Source organism: Dendronephthya gigantea, unplaced genomic scaffold, assembly GCF_004324835.1.
Source record: "Dendronephthya gigantea isolate DGI-Jeju-01 unplaced genomic scaffold, DenGig_1.0 000104F, whole genome shotgun sequence".
NCBI lineage: Eukaryota > Metazoa > Cnidaria > Anthozoa > Malacalcyonacea > Nephtheidae > Dendronephthya > Dendronephthya gigantea.
The window spans coordinates 148,121-171,614 of NW_021163114.1; the positions used below are offsets into that span (position 1 = coordinate 148,121).

The 23,494-nt window shown below is 35.9% G+C and overlaps 1 protein-coding gene across 1 annotated transcript in view; it reads right to left on the reverse strand.

Annotated features, from left to right (window-relative positions):
- Nucleotides 1-23,494, reverse strand: part of LOC114534643 (fibrillin-1-like) — a 95,798-nt gene that overhangs the window by 25,655 nt on the left and 46,649 nt on the right. The gene's annotated exons all lie outside the window — the stretch shown is intronic.

Below are 23,494 nucleotides of genomic sequence, written 5' to 3' on the forward strand. Positions count from 1 at the left end.
AATACATCAGGGAAACATTTCTTTGCAGCCTTATCACCACAAAAGCTCTTTTCCCTCCCGCAGACACAGATATCTTCATTCAGACATTCATTGTGTATTCCATCTTCACCTTCAATGTCACCGGCATATTGAAATATGCTATCCTTGTCATCAATCCTTTAACGGAAAATACTTCATTAATAATAATTCTCTTTAATGCTATACTACATGTACCAAAACTTTAAAACCATATTTAGTTAAGACGACGTACCGTTTATTGAGGAATATACAAACTGTATATACAGTAGAATCATAAAAAATCATGTGAAAGTAATCATATGTTATTTGCAAAAGCAAAATATTCTAATAACCAATTATTTGAAAAATCAAAGAACGCAATAACCAAGGAATAAATTTTCTTTCGGAATCGAATCCAATGCATTTCTGTCTATAATGATGATTTATCTTGCGTGTTCGTAAATACATCTTCAAAGCAATTAAACAAATTGACAAGGTTGGGTCTTATATTTATACAAGGTGTATCAAAGATAATTCTAGTATTAGTATAGTCACAGCGGGAAATTTGGAAGTTTGAATTTTTCTCCGTGACTACTAAAACCAGAATTATCTGCAAGCTTGATACGTCATTATGTAGCTATAAGGTCTATTACCAGTAGGTAACCCCCCCCCCATATAGCGAGGAAATCACGCACCGCGTGGACCCCACGCGGGACGTCGGAAACTATCGGATTTTCCCGAAGATATGCGTGGTCTCCACGCAGGATGAGAGTGCGAAGTTTTTAAGCGTAATTAAGTACACAGAAAAGATTGGCGAGGGAAATATTTTATTTGTCAGGTTACACATTTCGTATATTAACATTTTAATGGTATTTTCATAACATTAGGACTGTTTATTTTAAAAGTTCGTTTTCTATGTATGCTTTGCGATGCTTCCCCTCTCAGTTCATACTTTAATTTTTATTTGTTCGTAACATGTGTCAATATGCCCATAACGAATGCACGAGCGCCATATTATTTCCATACACCAATTGTCATGACAAGGGCATCCAAGATTTCATAACGTTTGTCAATATATCGATGACGAACGCAAGCGTGCCAAATCATTCGAATAAACCGTTTGTTTGTAAATGTTTGACTTTCATTCCAGATAGGTATCCATCTTTCTTTTGCCTTTTCCGTCAGTTCATTTAGAATTTTATTTTCAAGACTGGAAAAACACATGTCGATACGTTGTATAAGTTCGTCCTTCCATAAAAATCTGATGTTGGCTGTCATAATGTCGAATGATAAGTAATATGCTGTAGCGTTTTCACAGTAAATGAAGCATCTTCGGTTACAAGATCCGCCTATTGTTAACGAAACTCAAACCTAATAGCCCTTTTAATGTTGGCGATACTGGGATAGTGATGAATTGATCAGACAATAGAGGGATTAATGTGAATATAATTAATTACGCTAAAAGCATTGCATTGAAACGTTTCCCCTGGTTAGTTTGCTAACAAATATTATACACTAAAGGATTCGGGGTAAAAATTTTTTACTCAATTTACTAACCCTATTAGTGAGGTGGCTATTTTAATATTAGCGACACTGGGATAATAATGAATTGATCAGATACAGAGGGATTAATGTGAATATAATTAATTACGCCAGAAGTGTTGCATTGAAACGTATCCCCTGGTTAGTTTACTCATAAATATTACACGCGAAAAGATGATTCAGGGGAAATAAGTTTACTCAATTTTCAAACTATTTGCCGTAATGCATAATTTGACTGAAGTGACTCTTTCACAGTGACATTGTGAAAACAAACGAAAGTACGTGTGAGGAATAGTAACGATTTAGTTCATTGATGATGAGAATAATGTGTGTATGATTAATATGAAATTATTAGTATCATAGAGATTTCGTTTACGTTCTTTCGAAAATTTGGGGGTTCTTAAAAAAATACCGGTTTTTTTTCTTTTTCTTCTTCTTTTCCTTGCTTTAAATCTTCTCCAGCTACATCGAGAAGGCCTCAACTTCGACTTTGGCACAGTCTTGGTACGCCCAGGCATCCAAGTGTCTGCCACAGGTCTCTAACCAGCCCAGCTGATCAAACAGTTTTTCTGCTTTGGGGCAGCCAAAGCATTCCAAATTAACTGAAGGGATGCTTAGTTTTTTAGAAAATCCCTTTCAATAATTCCGCCTTTGTAGGCAATCGTACAGTTTGCGTTCTTTTTTATTTTCCTGTAGAAATTATCCACGATTGCCTCCAACTGCGAAATATGGAATGTTTTGACGCCCTGCGGCACCCCAAACGGTAGTTTGTGGATTTTCTTCTGTACGAATTTGCACGCCTTTTGGTCTTTTTCACTTAAATCCGACCAACGAAGCCCAATGTTAAAAAAGAAGGATTGCCCGTAGGTATCCCCGACTTTGATGATACGGAGCTCCTTGCAGCGGAATTCAATTCCTACTCGAAATCCGTCCATATCCACGACAGCTGCGATGTCATCTTTGCAAGCCATTGCGAACGATGAGCGTGATTTGTGAGCTGACTCAAATATAAAGCGAATTAATTTCGAAAGTGGGCGTGCCGTTCATATATCGTAATATCTCGTTAATCTCGTTCATATCTAGTTAATATCTCGTAAACTTTTCATGAAGTTTTTGCGATCGTCGCTGCACAAACCCTCTCCAATGCCTCGTCAAAGTACATACATATGCGGCCGGAAAGAAGAAAATTTCAGATATGGATTAACGATTTTAACATTTATTTGTCTTGCAATTAGTTACAGCAATAAATAATAATTTCTTCTAAAACGTTTTTTTACCATTGGACTAAATTTAAAGTCTAATTATCATCATCGTCATAATCTTCACTGTCTTTATTTTCCTCGTCATCATCAATCTCGTGGTCGCTTAAAAGTCTTTTAACAAGAAACCTTCTCTTATCAACTGCAGCTTCTATTGCTTCTTCTGGCTCAAAATCATCATTTTGAATAAACGCATCTTTTGTGTTCATTATTTTCTTATGTACTGGATCTTTCTTTAGTTGTCTTATCCACAAAAGGCGCTCTAAGTAGATATTTTCTAATTCTTTCTGGAGTCTAGGCATAATATTCAAGTAAGCTTTCTCTTTAGCAGAGTGCTCATCGAAACCTCTGTTTATGAGGCGTTCTTTCATTTCCTCGAAAGCTGTGTTACTTCTTTGTTTTGCTTCTTCTATTAGTGGTATCCAGGGATCCATTTCCTCTCCAGATTCTGAGTCAGTCGCCGTCGAACTTCCAGACTGCTGAGTAGAAGTTGTTGAGACATCGTCACGGAAATCTCTTTCTTGACTGTCCGAGTCTGTTTGAGACATGTTTTTTTCTTGTTCTCGTAATGGACAGTATTCCTGTTCGTGTCTACGCTGATTGTAACCGCGATTAAAGTATCTTCTGCAAAATTGGCAGCTCATTCCCTTAGCACTGCAGGCGTGAAAATGCCTTGTTATCGAGCAGTAATGCAGTTTTATGAGCAAATGAGCATGTGCTCATGAGCAGTTATGAGCATGTGCTCATCTGCTCATCGCATAAAATGGCACCCGGTTCATTGAAATTTTTCAGGCCCAATATGATATAATTTATATTGTTCAATTTAAAAAAATAATGTCGGTTGCAATTTCTATGCGATGAGCAGATGAGCATCTGCTAATGAGCAGTTATGAGCATGTGCTCATCTGCTCATCGCATAAAATTTGTAACGGATATTCCACCTCTAATTTGAAATGGAAAAAACCTGCCCAGACAAATGTTTAAGATATTTGTAAAATTGTTCTACTTAGTTATATTGTTACAAGCGTTAATCCGTGTCTTAATTTATGGTCCAAGCAACGCGTTGATTACAAATTTTATGCGATGAGCAGATGAGCACATGCTCATAACTGCTCATTAGCAGATGCTCATCTGCTCATCGCATAGAAATTGCAACCGACATTATTTTTTTAAATTGAACAATATAAATTATATTATATTGGGCCTGAAAAATTTCAATGAACCGGGTGCCATTTTATGCGATGAGCAGATGAGCACATGCTCATAACTGCTCATGAGCACATGCTCATTTGCTCATAAAACTGCATTACTGCTCGATAACAAGGCATTTTCACGCCTGCAGTGCTAAGGGAATGAGCTGCCAATTTTGCAGAAGATACTTTAATCGCGGTTACAATCAGCGTAGACACGAACAGGAATACTGTCCATTACGAGAACAAGAAAAAAACATGTCTCAAACAGACTCGGACAGTCAAGAAAGAGATTTCCGTGACGATGTCTCAACAACTTCTACTCAGCAGTCTGGAAGTTCGACGGCGACTGACTCAGAATCTGGAGAGGAAATGGATCCCTGGATACCACTAATAGAAGAAGCAAAACAAAGAAGTAACACAGCTTTCGAGGAAATGAAAGAACGCCTCATAAACAGAGGTTTCGATGAGCACTCTGCTAAAGAGAAAGCTTACTTGAATATTATGCCTAGACTCCAGAAAGAATTAGAAAATATCTACTTAGAGCGCCTTTTGTGGATAAGACAACTAAAGAAAGATCCAGTACATAAGAAAATAATGAACACAAAAGATGCGTTTATTCAAAATGATGATTTTGAGCCAGAAGAAGCAATAGAAGCTGCAGTTGATAAGAGAAGGTTTCTTGTTAAAAGACTTTTAAGCGACCACGAGATTGATGATGACGAGGAAAATAAAGACAGTGAAGATTATGACGATGATGATAATTAGACTTTAAATTTAGTCCAATGGTAAAAAAACGTTTTAGAAGAAATTATTATTTATTGCTGTAACTAATTGCAAGACAAATAAATGTTAAAATCGTTAATCCATATCTGAAATTTTCTTCTTTCCGGCCGCATATGTATGTACTTTGACGAGGCATTGGAGAGGGTTTGTGCAGCGACGATCGCAAAAACTTCATGAAAAGTTTACGAGATATTAACTAGATATGAACGAGATTAACGAGATATTACGATATATGAACGGCACGCCCACTTTCGAAATTAATTCGCTTTATATTTGAGTCAGCTCACAAATCACGCTCATCGTTCGCAATGGCTTGCAAAGATGACATCGCAGCTGTCGTGGATATGGACGGATTTCGAGTAGGAATTGAATTCCGCTGCAAGGAGCTCCGTATCATCAAAGTCGGGGATACCTACGGGCAATCCTTCTTTTTTTAACATTGGGCTTCGTTGGTCGGATTTAAGTGAAAAAGACCAAAAGGCGTGCAAATTCGTACAGAAGAAAATCCACAAACTACCGTTTGGGGTGCCGCAGGGCGTCAAAAGCATTCCATATTTCGCAGTTGGAGGCAATCGTGGATAATTTCTACAGGAAAATAAAAAAGAACGCAAACTGTACGATTGCCTACAAAGGCGGAATTATTGAAAGGGATTTTCTAAAAAACTAAGCATCCCTTCAGTTAATTTGGAATGCTTTGGCTGCCCCAAAGCAGAAAAACTGTTTGATCAGCTGGGCTGGTTAGAGACCTGTGGCAGACACTTGGATGCCTGGGCGTACCAAGACTGTGCCAAAGTCGAAGTTGAGGCCTTCTCGATGTAGCTGGAGAAGATTTAAAGCAAGGAAAAGAAGAAGAAAAAGAAAAAAACCGGTTCTTTTTTAAGAACCCCCAAATTTTCGAAAGAACGTAAACGAAATCTCTATGATATTAATAATTTCATATTAATCATACACACATTATTCTCATCATCAATGAACTAAATCGTTACTATTCCTCACACGTACTTTCGTTTGTTTTCACAATGTCACTGTGAAAGAGTCACTTCAGTCAAATTATGCATTACGGCAAATAGTTTGAAAATTGAGTAAACTTATTTCCCCTGAATCATCTTTTCGCGTGTAATATTTATGAGTAAACTAACCAGGGGATACGTTTCAATGCAACGCTTCTGGCGTAATTAATTATATTCACATTAATCCCTCTGTATCTGATCAATTCATTATTATCCCAGTGTCGCTAATATTAAAATAGCCACCTCACTAATAGGGTTAGTAAATTGAGTAAAAAATTTTTACCCCGAATCCTTTAGTGTATAATATTTGTTAGCAAACTAACCAGGGGAAACGTTTCAATGCAATGCTTTTAGCGTAATTAATTATATTCACATTAATCCCTCTATTGTCTGATCAATTCATACTATCCCAGTATCGCCAACATTAAAAGGGCTATTAGGTTTGAGTTTCGTTAACAATAGGCGGATCTTGTAACCGAAGATGCTTCATTTACTGTGAAAACGCTACAGCATATTACTTATCATTCGACATTATGACAGCCAACATCAGATTTTTATGGAAGGACGAACTTATACAACGTATCGACATGTGTTTTTCCAGTCTTGAAAATAAAATTCTAAATGAACTGACGGAAAAGGCAAAAGAAAGATGGATACCTATCTGGAATGAAAGTCAAACATTTACAAACAAACGGTTTATTCGAATGATTTGGCACGCTTGCGTTCGTCATCGATATATTGACAAACGTTATGAAATCTTGGATGCCCTTGTCGATAACATGACAATTGGTGTATGGAAATAATATGGCGCTCGTGCATTCGTTATGGGCATATTGACACATGTTACGAACAAATAAAAATTAAAGTATGAACTGAGAGGGGAAGCATCGCAAAGCATACATAGAAAACGAACTTTTAAAATAAACAGTCCTAATGTTATGAAAATACCATTAAAATGTTAATATACGAAATGTGTAACCTGACAAATAAAATATTTCCCTCGCCAATCTTTTCTGTGTACTTAATTACGCTTAAAAACTTCGCACTCTCATCCTGCGTGGAGACCACGCATATCTTCGGGAAAATCCGATAGTTTCCGACGTCCCGCGTGGGGTCCACGCGGTGCGTGATTTCCTCGCTATATGGGGGGGGTTACCTACTATTACCTTTGCATGTATTGTAAATTTTCCCTTTTACGGGGACTAAACTTGTTAGCCAGTTCACAATTAGTTCTTACCTGTTGGAATTACCAAATTCTTTTACAGATTTCCCCCCAAAATCGTCGTTGGGGTTTCCATTAAAATTTCCACACAAGCCATCTATATCGTGTTGTTCGTCATTAACCGGTCTTGGAGCTTTAACATACGTGCTCAGTCCCCAATACCTTCTCTCGACAGTTACAACGACACCAGAGGGTAGAGTGGTCTACGGAGTAGAATTATGGTTGTACATGGTTAAATGTTGCTTTAATTTTATAAGTCGGAACTGTGGAAATTATTAGGGAGGTTAAGATCGACTTCCGCTACGAGTACCGATACCAATATTCAGTCACGCGAATGCGCAGACGTAACAATCGTCCAAAATGTGATAACACCGGAGTCGCGAGACGCGAGTACCGTTTTGGGGCTGAAAATGGAAGTGGATAGGTAGGCGAAGTACCGAATTATATTTACTGTATTATTGCATTTCCTGCAGTTTTTTCTAATAATATTATTTAGTTTTTAGTTGTGTAATGTTTCTGCTTTGTTTGTTGAGACTTAAGGATTGTGATTGAAGTTTTTGATGTGAATATAGCCGCTATACTCCGCCGTGTTTATTTACTTCTTACGGAAGTCACAATCTTAACGCTTTAAAGTTTCCGCGCTGCCAAACAGTAATACGTCATGTATTTTTGTATCGGTACTGGTACTGGTAGTGGTAGTGGAAGTAGATCTTAACCTCCCTAATATCAGGGCATTGGCAGAGGGTGGACAACGCTTTCAAACGAATTATAATTCAGCTATTACGTAGCTATGCGCAGGGCCGTAGCTAGAAGCTTAATTGGGGGAGGCATCATATTCATGTATTCGTCTTATGCCCGACTGATTTCTTTTGCACGCTATTGTTCTATATAACGGTATATAAACATGAATAATAATATACACGGCCCTGTCTATACGTATGCGACTTATAGTTGTCGAACTCAAACTAGAAAATTCAAAACAACAAAAACTCACTTTGTAATGCATTTGGTTCCCAACTGCGGTTTTCGTTGTACTAAACCCGTCTTTGAGAGAATTTGCCATCTGACGTGACTTGGTGATTAAATTTTGAGGATTTTTCCACCAGGGAGTTTTCCCTTTTGACGGTTCGCCAGCTTGACACATGTCAAAAATTTGAAAAAAAAATCCCTCTTTAATAGCAACAGCACAATTACAACTTGCAAACCATGTTGCACAGCTTTTCTGTCTTGTTTGAACCTTGAACAAGAGAACATTTGATTAAATGAAAAATGACTCTCGCATTGATCGGTAATAACAGAATTCGAAGTTTATTTCACACTCAATGGGAATAAATGTGTGAGCTTTTTGGATACATGCGTATATTCAATTGTCTCATATATATAAATACACTTGTTGATTTCGTTGGTTTGTATTTTTATGCACGACTGAACATGGCTGAAAAACTCTTAGTACTTTATATATTCATAATTATATCAACATTCACAGAAATGTATATTGTTTACACTCCATTTTTCTGAGGACATTTGTCAATCGAATAATGTGCATAATATTAGATTCTTGCTTGATGCTTTTTTTATTTAGACTTAGCCTATTTTTTTATTCACCAATGTGCAATGATTTTTTTCCTTATTTTTTATATTTTCATAATTTTATTATGCGCGTCAGTAATATCATACCTGGGTGTCTGATGCTTTGTTTCGATAGAGGATAAAGGTTCCTATTCCCATGAAGTCATACTGTCTGCACGAAAATACACGAATGATAAATTTATCTTATAAAAGAATTGAAATTTGACAGATTGACAAAATTTCATCCAATTTAGCCAGTTATACAAAGGTTGACAAAGCTAGGAAGTTCAACCGACATGTTATTAGGAAAAGCTCCATAATATCATGTCATAATTTATTAAGAAGGTTTTCTAGTGATTCACTTTTTAAATTAAAATATACAGGGTGTCCCAAAAAATCCCCAAAACTAATAAACCCATAACAATTAAAGTACTGGTTACAGTTTGAATCCATCTGTTTGAGACAAGTGTACAAATGTTTGCACGACACAAGCATTTTTATGCATTAACAACATTTACACTTTTCAAATATGGATAACACTATTTGAATTTACAACACAAGCACCTTGACGTTTGACGTGTCCCTCTTTTCCGGCAAATTTTGGATATTTGTAGCCATTTAGCATTTTATAAGTTGTGGAGGTTCAAAGGGTCTTAATTTCGAGTGTATACGCTTTTTGCGATGCCGATGCAGTGCTCTTGCCATTCAGATTCGACTCCTGCACGGCAGATTCGATTCCTGCCGGAGAACCAATAGTTGATTCATTTTTCCATTAAACGTTCCTGGCTTGAATTTGAAGTGTGTATAATTCCACTCGAGATTAAGACCCTTTGAACCCCTATAATTTTCAAGCATCGTGTGAAATTCCAAAAAAAAAATTTTCAACTGCGAGACACTGCAAAATCACGCTGCGATAGTTATAAGCCGGGTTTAATTTTGATTTTCGATCTGATGATGTGCTGAATTTGTTAGGTTGGGATTTGTTAGGTCTCTAGACATGAGACGTGATAATGTTAAATCCATGTTTTGGTAATATTAAATCCGTTTCACGATTTCGAAGATCATAGAGGGAATCGCCCTCACTGCATGCGCATGCATCGCCGAAATAATTGTTTTAAATTTGGAGCAGTATGATGATCAAGTATGATCATTTCCTTTGGAATAATCTACATTTTCAACTGCCGATCCTATTCAATCATTTAAATGGATAGTAAAATCTATTTTGAGGTGAAGCTGAGCTGTTCTCATTCTCATATCGTTTTTTATCCACCCTTATTTCACAGTATGTTCTACGTAATGTTTTGTTTGTATATTTTTAATGTAAATATGCCCCTGGCCTGATGAAAAACAGCAATGCTGATGAGGCTAGCGTGTTTAAATAAAGTATTATGTATCTACGTGTGCATGTATGTATGTATGTAATTTTATAATAGATCCCCACAGAAAATTCGCGGACATGCAAGTCGTTCAAATTTTAACATTAGCGGATTTCAATAGTTTTGGTTTTTTGGACACGCTGTATATGTAATCGTTGACTTATTGACTATGCTGCATGCATGGGCATACATAGTTCTATGTATAGTTACTGCATGGTAAGGAATAAATGATATAAAACATTTTATGTAAATCACACACTTACCTTTTGTCAAATGATAAAAAATGAGGATCTGTTACGGAGTAACAAGTTTGTTTGTCTTTGGCCCGATTTACAGTGACCTAAGATTTTTATAATTATTTTGATATATATATTTTAGATATAGTTGTTAGGTTAGCCCTGTAGCTATATAAAAATTAATGAAATGTTATAACATATAAATAGATATATAACGGCAATGTCAACATACCGTAATAGTAGGAAACTGGTAACTGATCCAAAATTTATTATTTGTTTCATTGTAAATAGACTGGTGAAATTTGAAGGTTGCCACATCAGGTTGATTGGCATTTTGAACAAATTGCTTGCATGATGCTAATAACTTTATATGCAGAGGGTTATAAAAGGAATTACTTGTCCTTAGTTGAGTTTCACAACGTGGGTTCTGAACCTCGTTTGATATTTCGCCACGCACGCATATTTCGTTCACAAATTCATTGTTTTCTGGATGAATCTCAAAATTGAAGGGTCGCTCATTAATTGGAAGATAAGGCCGCAAAGTTATAGTTATATGTCTGTCGTTGCCACATTCATTCAGCGTCACATGTTGTGGAAATACCTAAAAGTTCAATTGAAATTGAATTTCGTTCCAAATTGATATATACATGCAATATGGGAATGCAGACATCGGCATTCGTCGTTGCGAACAAATCCTACTATAATTAAACTGCACATGCAAATATTTATGTCGACGACTAAATTATGACTTCGTTTAAATATCTCATGACGGTGAACTGATACTGAGATATACTTTAATTGAGTCTTGGAATGTTATTGTAAATATATATGCATTATTCATTAACTGCAATACAGTATTAAAAATATTATCACAAAATGCCCTATACCTATTTCTTGTTATGCAAACGTTACAAGGTTACAGGGTGTTCGAAATGACGTATATGCGCGAGTATCGTGTATCCGGCCCATGCGTGAAAAAACATGTGCTTTTGGGAATGCCTTCGAGGCGAACAATACTGTAACCTTGTGTCATGTATTTTGTATAATTTTCGTTTATTTTATTAAACCTGAAATCAAAAACTGAGTGAAGATACTATTTACAACACAGGGAAGCATAAAAAAATTACAGTAGCTCTATCCATCGGATCCGGTTATCTGGTCTTTCACATATGTTAAAATTGATAAAATAATGAAGTTGAAAATCAGGTATAGTTTTGTGGGCTAAATTCGTAAAACTAATGGCGTTGTTAAAAAAAACTAAAGACAAAAAGTTCAATCGTTCGCGCATGACCAATCGGAAAAAACTAATTTACTTGTAGCCACAGTGCTTTACGAATAATGATGTTACATGCAATCTGACCAAATTCTAAAATTTGATGTATGCCAGTGATTCGTTAAAAACATGTCTTGTACGCATATATAGGCGGGAATAAGATTATATTAGGATTTAAAAAAGGTTTTTTCAAATTATCACATACTGAAATTCCTGTAAAAATTGTGTTACTTTGTTTCCATCCTGACCATTTAGCAGCTGTTCCTTTATATCTTGCTTGAATCTCACAGTAAACCTTAAGAAGGTGAAGTGATTTTTTTTCGTGTTCAATAAAACAAACATAAATAGCGCTATATTATTTAACTGTTTACAAACTAGTAGCAATTAAATTAAAACACCAGGGACCGGTTGCCCAAAAGCCGGTTAGCCTAACCCTGGGTTTTATTATGCATTAGTTGACTTGGATGTTAAATAATAAAAATTTAAAAGCATGTAAAATTTTCCGTACGTGCATGTGTTGTGCGTGCGAATAAAAAACGCGTAAGTCAAAAGCAGCCTTTAACCCATGTTTTGCACTAACCCAGGGGTAAATTTAACCTGCTTTTGAACAATTGGCCCCAGGGGCCGGTTGTTCGAAAGGCGTTTAGCTTAAACGGTGGATAAGCCAAAGTTTAAAAATATTCTCATAGATCTTGTAAATGAGTGAACCTGCATTTTATGCATTAAACATATACTTCCATTGAAAATTAAACTATTTACATCGAAATATTTCGGCTCAATTGTTCAATAAATATATAATATTGCTTTCTATTTTGAAGTTATCCACCGTTTAAGCTAAACGCCTTTCGAACAACTGGCCCCAGGTCTTTAAATTTCATGCGCTTCCTCCTGGGGTGAGTTGTTCAAAACTAGGTTAACAATAACCGGGCTTTGTGCAACACAAATCAATCGACGTTTAAAATTTAACCCTGGGTTAGCGTTAGCCGGCTTTTGAACAACTGCCCCCTGCAAACAACTTTAAGACAGGAAATAACAATTGCCAAATTTATTGGCTATAGCGATTGGTTGTTAAGAAATGTAATTGCCACGTAATTATCCGAAAGGCCCTTATGTTGCGCTACCTAATAAGCAAGTCCTGTCTATTTGGTGCAAATGATAAAAGGAAAGAAACATTTAAGAATGAAAAAAAATGTTTGATTATGCCAATCTTTAAAAAGCGAGATGTATATTTAGAAATACACGGAGGAAGGCTTTTTGAGTTTTCTATTGATTCATCAACTGGCCTACAAAAATACACAAAAATTTGCGTCGACAGTTCGACTTTTGCCCTGATTAATAGTAAATGTATATATAAGGATATATCTATTCTTTATACCTCCGTATTGAATTTATACCATTGTGCCGAGGGAGGGGTCCCAGGTTCAACAAAACCACCCATTCCGTCAGAAAACTCGAAATCATAGAAAAACTCTCTTTTATCCATGCCGTCAAAATCATGTTCAATGCGGCGCTCGGGATCATTTTTATCACCAATCCAGCGTACTTTAAACTCGACAAGAGAGGAATTCCCATTGTACACCCAACTACAATTTAACTGAACGTTTTCTTTACCATCATTGTTTGGATTCGCAACGATTTTGTCGACGACGGGAATGGCGTCTAGAAACATTATTTGTACGATTAATAGCAATTATAGCTAATCAAAGCAAAAATTTAATTTCACCACAAGCATGCAGTAATTTAATATTTTAAGCCAGGCGCACACAACGCCCGATTTTAGTCGGTCGAGTAAAACCTTGCGTAGGCGATGTCTTTTTTACAGTCGGCTGACAGCAATCGGAATATATAAAATCAGCTTGATATTTGCCGATTAAAATCGGCTGACTAAAATCGTGTACGTCTGGCTTTAGTGGAATTCAAGTCCATTTGTGAACAAAGGGTTTTACTGCTGCTATTAATTGTACTTAATTGTTGCTGCATGGCTATAAGCCATTATAATATATAGCTATTAAGGTCAGTTAACTCGAGAGGCAGAGAGACAGAGAGTTGGCATTATATTTGATAATGCTATTTAACTAGCTACTTACCGGGGCAAAGCGGAATATTTGTTCCTGGATGATACGTACATTGCTGTGGCAGCTTTGTACCTAAAAAGTCACATTGTATCATTAATAATATATACCAAAGCGGTAAGGCACGTGCATTGTTGATTTTGACGATTTTACCACTCATTGGAACTCATTGGCTCTTCCCTCGTTAAAATTAAGAGAAATTGTTATTGTAATTGATATATATATATATATATATATATATATATTATAATATATATATATATATATATATATATTATATATATATATATTATTATATATATATATATATATATATATATATATATATATATATATATATATCTTGGCTAATATTGTATAGAAATAATACAAGGCTTACATTCAAATTTAAGTTAAACACCACTCCACTCAATAAACTTTACTTGAAAACGATATATTTTTTAGTTTTTAAATTAAATTAAGTAAAAGAGGAGGAACATTTTTTGCGCCACCCGGATTCCCAAATCTCAAATATTAGGGATTGCGAAAGGGGTTGCATTGAGATTGCGTAGGATATGTTCCGATGAGGATGAATTTAAACAAAAATGTGAAGAGTACTATCAATATCTGATTGATTGTGGGCATGACGGTGAGCACGTTCGTAACGTATTTGAAGAAATTGGTGGTATGACACGTCAGGAAGCGCGCAGGAGTAAACGTAAGAACGAGGGTAGACCTTGCGCTTTTATTAGCAAGTTCAATCCTCGAGCACCGGATATTTGCAAAATATTTCGTAGGCATAGAAATATTATTGATAATGATGGGCTGGCTAAACAAATTCTGCCGGAAGGTGCTATTCGTGTTTCATATAAACGGTCTAGCAATTTAAAAGAGTTATTGGCTCCTTCTAATCCATTTAAAACTAAGGAGCTAATGGTTAAGGGTTCCTTTGCATGTGCGGCCAGGAGGTGTGATTGTTGTAAAAACTTAATTCCTAGTCCCCAGTGTGTCCTTTTGTTCTACCATCACGGGTAGGTCGTACAATATTTGTAAGTCGCTTACGTGTACCTCGCAGAATGTTGTTTATCTAGCCCATTGTGTGGCTTGTGATTTGCAGGGAGTTGGATCTACAGCTAATTTTAAATTTAGACTGGCTAATTACAAGTCACATATTAAGCATAAGAAACGAACGTGTGGGATAGTTAATCACTTTATTGATTGTCATGGGGCAGGTCACTCGAGTCTTAAATTTATGTTGATAGATCAACATCATGAGAATGTTAGACAAAGGGAGAATTTTTGGATAGGTACCTCAATTACCAACTTGAAAGGTTTGAATAGTAGCCACGATTTTGTACAACAATAGTTAGCCTTAGGTTTTCTTATTATTTTATGCAAGTTTTTTACTATATAAACGTTAGCTGAATTTTGTATTAGGTCTTAGTTCTGATGAAGGTTGTGGAACACAATCGAAAATTTAATATAATATTTATATTCAAATATACTTTGATTCGTAGTAGACTTTGTGTTTGATATATCTATGTTTCGTCTACTGAAAAGATCTTGGACATTTGTTACTTATATATATTATATATAATATATTATTATATATATATATATATATATATATATATATATATATATATATCCAAAGAATTAACGGTAACGAAGAGTTCACAGAACTTGACAATGGTTGAAGAGCGCTCAATACCGTTACCGGCAGAGCGAAGATATATTTATTTATTAAAAGACTAGCTTAGCTACTCGGAGTTTCACGCTATAAAGCGATCATCAGGCTACGTGAAACTCCGAGTAGCTAAGCTAGTCTTTTAATAAATAAATATATATATATATAATATAATATATATATATATATAATATATATAATATATATATCCAAATAATTGACTGTAAAAAAAAGATCACAGAACTTGACAATGGTTGGAGAGCGCTCAATACCATTACTGGCAGAGCGATAATATATATTTATTGAAAGACTAGCTTAGCTACTCGGAGTTTCACGCTATAAAGCGATCATCAGGCTAATGGCAGGTCTGGTTGCTATTCTCTATATTTACATCGTGATATAAGGTGTCGAATTACGTGTCTACATTTCGTAAAGAGTTCAGAGCGTTTGTTCAGCAGTGTTCTAGTTTTGTCTTTCATGATATGGAGTTTCTCCTCAAGGCAGAGGTTGCATCTTCTTGAACCGGCTTTGTAGGCTGGGACAGTTTTCAGTAGGGACCATGAAATCGAAAAATCTTTCTTAGCTTCCTTCAGCTTCCATATGTGTTTCGACAGTTCCGTCTCCTTGGCATACTTCTTATTCGCGAAAGATTTTGCGTGATTTCGGTAGCGTGTTTTGAAAACGTCCGCAGTGACTCCGATGTACCTGACTGGTGGATCGTTGTTGCGCGTGGACACTTCGGCTTGGTAGACTACGTTTGATGTGAGGCATTTACCTTCAGCTGGGCATTTTTCCGGTAGTCTGCAGTTGCATTGTCGTTGTTTGCTTGTGTCGTTTGTGTTGCGTTTGTCTGTTTTGTGTGTTGTTCAGTATTTTCTGTGGTTGTTTGTTTATGAATGAGCGCATGTTGTCAAGACAGCCGTAGCTGATTCGTACGTTATGTCGATTGAAAATTTTATGGAGTTGATTGGAAGGTGGGAAGACAAACACTTCCCACCTTCCAATCAACTCCATAAAATTTTCAATCGACATAACGTACGAATCAGCTACGGCTGTCTTGACAACATGCGCTCATTCATAAACAAACACAACAAGAAAATACTGAACAAACACACAAAACAGACAAACGCAAACACAAACGACACAAGCAAACAACGACAATGCAACTGCAGACTACCGGAAAAATGCCCAGCTGAAGGTAAATGCCTCACATCAAACGTAGTCTACCAAGCCGAAGTGTCCACGCGCAACAACGATCCACCAGCCAGGTACATCGGAGTCACTGCGGACGTTTTCAAAACACGCTACCGAAATCACGCAAAATCTTTCGCGAATAAGAAGTATGCCAAGGAGACGGAACTGTCGAAACACATATGGAAGCTGAAGGAAGCTAAGAAAGATTTTTCGATTTCATGGTCCCTACTGAAAACTGTCCCAGCCTACAAAGCCGGTTCAAGAAGAGATGCAACCTCTGCCTTGAGGAGAAACTCCATATCATGAAAGACAAAACTAGAACACTGCTGAACAAACGCTCTGAACTCTTTACGAAATGTAGACACGTAATTCGACACCTTATATCACGATGTAAATATAGAGAATAGCAACCAGACCTGCCATTAGCCTGATGATCGCTTTATAGCGTGAAACTCCGAGTAGCTAAGCTAGTCTTTCAATAAATATATTAATATAATATATATATGTATATATATAATATATTATAATATAATAATATATATATAATATATATATATAATTATATATATATATATATATATATATATATATATATATATATATATATATGTACAACACAAAAGACGAGACGACATAAACTGAACTGACAAAAGAAATATTGAATAGTTTGAGATAAAAGTAGAATGAATATTGAATAGAATGTATATACCCATTATATACCCATTTGCAAAAACGTTGGCCGCAGATAGATAGATAGATAGATACTCGAAATCTAGTTAGAATTGCATATGTTGTATAATATGATTGAAATCCCATGCAAATGTATTCATATGCAATTGTAATTAGACTTCGAGTATCTATCTATCTGCGGCCAACGTTTTTGCAAATGGGTGTGTATATATAAATATATATATATATATATATATATATATATATATATATATATATATATATATATATATATATATATATATTATATATATATATATTTATATATATATATATATATATAAATATTAATATATTATATTATATATTATATATATATATATATATATATATATATATATATATATATATATAGCTATACATATATTAAACCCTATTTCTTATGCAGGCATTTTGATGCATCTCTGTTGCTATCGCATGCTAAGCTTGTAAATGGTTTTAGCTCTAGAAATGTTTTGCCTGAAAGATGGCGCTGGTGTTTCAAGATTCAACATCGGTCTTACCTCGGTTCAACCTCAGTTTCACCTAGGTTTACCACAGTTCAGTTTTTTATTGGGTTATTTCTAGACAGTAGTTTATTATCTATATATAGTTTATCTATTGCTGTAGCGCGTAACGCACCTGCACAATAAGCTAAAGAACATTGCTGTGGCTCTTTTAACCGATACAGATAAAAATCACCTGGAAATTTAACAACTTTGATGTTGTAGGAGACACCGCAGCCGTAGGGAAAGATGTAAGGTAGGTTAGCGCAAGCTTTTGCGTCTGTGACAACATTTTTCGCTGTTGGGTGGTTGCCATTAAACCATATTGGGGAATATGTACCACAGCGAAGAAGACCAGGGTTTGTTGTGGGCATTTCGTTACCAGATTCACTGTGGAATCGATACCACTTATCGTCTTCGATGAAACCGCGGTCACAGATATAAGGTGCGGAACTTTTATGCGCTGCACTCCGGCGCGTCTCATTGATAAATGTATACTCGACATTATCGCAATTAAACTCTCCACGCACAACTTGAGCGTGATACACAGCAAGGAAAATGAATAATGTAATCGCGTTCATATTTCTCTTGCCACAGAAACGGCTAGCTAATAACTGAGCAAAATGAGAAAGCTGCATGTCTATATGAAATTATATTATTTCGACGTTTGCCTTAATTACAAGACTTCCTCATTCATCAACAATTAAAATAGCTATATGCATGTATAAATAATAAACAGATTTTTTCTATACTCTGAGGTACTGTATAGCTATATATAGTTTGAACATCAAATTTTTGCTGTACATATAACGCTGCGTGATACAAAGCTATACCTATAGCTTTCAGTCATAAAACTCATACAACACGTAGCTACTTTTTAGACACACTGTATAATTTTTTTAATAGATATATTTGGAATTTTAATAGGCTATAATTTGTATAGAGTTTGCGTTAATTTCGACGCGATGGTTAATAACCTGTAATTGTCGTCGGAGAATGTTACCAACATCTAGATCTTGCTCTTGACACAACTCGAGAAAACCGCAAAAATAGAAACGCAATAGTATTTTTCTTACAAATATTAGGTTGTCACGTCAACGCTACCAACAAATCGCTTTATTAACTTAATAATTAAAACGAGTAAATGAAAGTAGACTTGAACTGTTATAACTGCAAAAGTTTAATGTGCTTCATTGTGGTATATATACCATACTGTGGTATATATACTATACTGTGGTATAGTTACTCTTTTGAAAAAAGATTTTGCACGCAAATGAGTCGTTTCAGATTGTTTATCTTCAGCAAATATTTTATAAATGCACAGGAGGACTGAGAAAAGTAGCTTTTTAGTAACATTTATTGTATTCTACGCAAAATCATCATCCATGTTGTTCGCGTTACTTGGCAGAGGCTTGGGAAATATCCTTCCTCTAATCATACCCCGCGCGCTGATAATTGTTGAGATACTTCATGTAATAGTAAACCCAAGTCTCTGGGGAGGGGAGAGGTCTGAGAGGACTTGTTGGCATTTTGTTACCAGATTTACTGGGGGATCGATACCACTTAATTGTAGTCTTCGATGAATCCGCGGTCACCATATAAGGTGCTGAACTTTCATACGCTGCACTCCGGCGCGTCTAATTGATAAATGTGTACTTTGATAAATGTGACATTTTCGCAACTAAACTCTCCACGTACATCTTAAGAGTGATACAAAGCAAGGAACAAGATAGATACAATCGCATTCATATTTTTCTTGTCACAGAAAATCAACGGATATTAAATAAGTATAGCATTCGACCGGAATTAATTTGAATTGAGTTCATAAATTCTACTCCTCAGTTAATTTTTCTTCACCCGAAAAACTCAAAAACACAATAACTGTGATACCTACTTGTAGAAGGCATAATCTACGAGGAGGCCGTCAGTATTATTTTGATGTTTTCGAGAACAAACTTCCTCATTCATCAGATTTTTGTTAGCGGCTAAATGTGAGAAACGCTGCGGGATATTAGAAAACAATATATATTAAGCCATAATTTTCATTGAAGAAATAGAATTCTGCGTTGTGTTACTTACTTTGTTAGTTACTTTTGTATATGTACGTACTATGGCATCAGCATAGGAAAACACCCGACAACTTATAGTTAGGTGAAAACAAGATTCAATAACTCAGCGAGTTTATATTTGCGCTAAAAATAGCGGAAAACCAGCAATCGAATGCTTTGAAAAATGTCATAGGTGCGATACAAATAAAAAAGGAATCGCATTGGCCAATGTGAATGCTTAATATTTATTTTCATTTTAGATGGAAAGCTCGTTTCCCCAAATTTTGGAGTGATGCCGTTGTATTTTGATTTTTCAACAATTTCTTCATACAGCGGCCCAACAGTGGACAACCTTACGAATTAAATTAATGATTAAATCCTTCGCCCTGATATAGTTTTTCATATAGATAATTCTTTAGATTTGCATGCATGCATTCAACCTCCGTATAATACGGTAATATCGTTTATTTTTATTTCTGTAGCGCGTAACGTACCTGCACAGTAAGCCAACGAACATTGTTGTGGCTCTTTTAACCGATAGAGATAAAAATCGCCTGGACATTTAACAACTTTGATGTTATAGGAGACACCGCAACCGGGCGGGGAGATAAAAGGTATGGCGGCGCAAGCTCTTGCGTCCTTGACATCATTTTCAACTGTTGGATGAGTGCCGTCAAACCATATTGGGACATATGTACCACAGCGAAGAAGACCAGGGTTTGTTGTGGGCATTTCGTTACCTGATTCACTGTGAAATCGATACCACTTATCGTCTTCGATGAAACCGCGGTCGCAGATATAAGGTGCTGAACTTTTAAACGCTGAACTCCGGCGTGTCTCATTGATAAATGTGTACTCGACATTATCGCAACTAAAATCACCACGCACATTTCGAGCGTGATACAAAGCAAGGAACAAAATAGATACGATCGCGTTCATATTTCTCTTATGTCGTTGACTGCGAAATAATCATTGACTGAGCACAATCAGTAAGCTGTCAAAATTATTTCGACGTTCGCCTGATGTAACATTCTTATTGATCAACATTGTATAAACAGGTTTTTTTATGCTAAATGTGGTAGAAGCGATGCGGGATATTAATTAAATAAGTGTAGCATCAATCCTGAATTAATTTCAATTGAATAGATAAATTCTGCTCCATGGGATACAGATAATAAGTTGACTAACAAAAACTCCAAAACACATTAACTGTAATACAGATCAGTAGGAGGTATAATAACGGAATCTCGTTAGCATGGATTCCTCTTGTATAGCAGAACCATTAGCTAATTAAATGTTTGAGCAAAAATGAGGAAGTTGGCTGTCAATATCAGCCCCTTTTACACTACGCTCAATTTATTGGCACGGCGCGCTAAAATGGGTACGCGTACCCAATACAAAGGCGAATACAAATAAAAAAGGCACGGGTACCCATTTTAGCCGTGCCGATAAATTGAGTGTAGTGTATACGGGGCTATCAGTTCGACGCTTCTCGCCAAAATTTCCTGATTCGTCAGATTTTTGTTATGCCAGATAGAACGCTGCGAGATATTAGAAAACATATAGTTTCAAGCTGTGATACATATTTCGAAAAATAACATCTTGTAAACTCAATATATGAGCTACTGACAAAACAAGACGGGAATTTTACGGCGATATTTTGACTTTAGTTCAAAGTCATTGTAAAACAAAAATAAGCTATTTACTTGCTTGCTTACTGTCATATGCAAAATCTCAACGAGGCAGGAAGAGATGACGTGATAGCGTATAACACTACACTATTAACAAACAAACAATTATGACTTACAAGAGCGAGTTCTTCACGGACGCCTTTTACATAACTATTATTTAGCACTGGCTTTCTACATTTAATGTATATAGAAGGCGGTAGCACTGAGATTCAATGTAAGTCATAATAGATTACTACAGCTCTAACTTGCAATCACATTGGTAGATTTGCATGTAAAAAATAGTATTCTTTAAAAATGAATAGCGTTTTTATCAAGGTATACGAATATAAAATATAATACCAAAATATGGTGAAGCATACGTTTACACATGCCTATAAAGAAGTAGGCTACTCGCGGTTAATAGCGTTTGAATGAAATTTGCGTAAACAAAACCGAAAGAAATAAGTGTAAAAGTATAGTTTTTCTATTACTTGTTTTGTTAGTTTTGTTATCAGCAAATTCGATGTTCGTAAGAAAAACATGGTAAGATCTAGCGCATTACCCAATTATATTTCGAGACAGCCATTAATTGAATAAGCCATGCATGTGTTTGCAATATTTTGTCCCTTAGCAAACGCGGAGTGCCTGCGAGGGTACTTATTCCGCTCGCAGATTAAGAATTAAACCCGGGAGAACATAGCGGAATCCAAAGTGGTCCAAATTCTGGCATATGGTAAAGCAAAAATTTTTATGGGTTGGGGTAAAACGCGGATACGGAGGGACGGATAGCGACGGACGAACGGACGAACGGACGGACAGATCACTTACTTTTCAATAAAACAAATTTTAAAAATATATATATGATTTATATGGTATAAAATATGAATTTCGGGCGTTTAAAAGTCATATCCGTGTTAATGGTATGAAATATGATTTTCGGGCGTTTAAAAGGCATATCCGCGAATCGGGTAAAACGCGGATATGGTATAAAATAGTATTTTTGGGCGTTTAAAAGTCATATTCACGTTTTGCCCAATCGGGTAAAACCGGAGGATATGGTATAAAATATGACGGATATTGCACAAATACAGCAGCAAATTCCACCAGATGCGCAAACACAGCAGCAAGTACCACCTTGTTCGCAAATGCCGCAGAAAAGATTCACCAGTTGCACAAATACCGGAGTAAATACCACCGGGTGCACAAATACCGCAAGCGACTTCATTCGTTCCTCAACCAATAAGTGGAACTTTCCAACTTTATTACCTTGACTACTATCTCTCAAATACACGATTTTGCTTTGGCTGTGGGCAGGCTCTAAAACCAAATAACCATATACTACATCCACCTTTTAACATGACTGTCGTTACCAAAATGCTTTGCTGGTACATGCATCCAATATCAGGTGGAAGAGTCAGCAAGGCGGGGAATGTGTACTTTCATGTGAAATGAGATCCGACCTGCGTAGAAGTAGCAAGCTGGTTAGCACCACAACTCACCATGCAACATCTACTGCTCCGACAGTTTGGAATGCAAATCTAATACACTATTATACAAATATGTATACGTTATACTAAACTTGCACGTTTATGAATCTATTCATATTTCATATTCATATTTTATATTCATGAGCGGAACAGTTTGAAATGGGTGACCTGTGTAATTCCAGTCCGTGCGCGGTTCCAAAAAAGGCACGAGAAAGCATGTAAAGTAACGTAACACGAACGCTGTGACTTATAGAGAGTGCGAGATTATGCATGTGGTATTTGTTTGATTACATTTTATTTAAAAAAAGATTATGAGTGAATATCTGTGTACCGGCACAATTTCGGTACATTCTTATTTTATATTCATATTTATGTAGTCATATTTATCTAGTCACAGTTTATTTTTAAACGCCCGAAAAGCATATTTTATACCATATCCGCGTTTTACCCTATTGGGTAAAAAACGGATATGACGTTTAAAATTTGTTTTATTGAAAAGTAAGCTATCCGTCCGACCGTCCGTATCTGCGTTTTACCCTAACCCAATTTTTATATTCTCGAAATTTAGTGAACTAATTATTAAATATATTTATAGAAAACACTACGTGAATTAGTCTAATATAATACAAAGCTTTGGATCCGGCCTTTATCGATGATCAAGGCCATTCGTATTTAACTCGCCG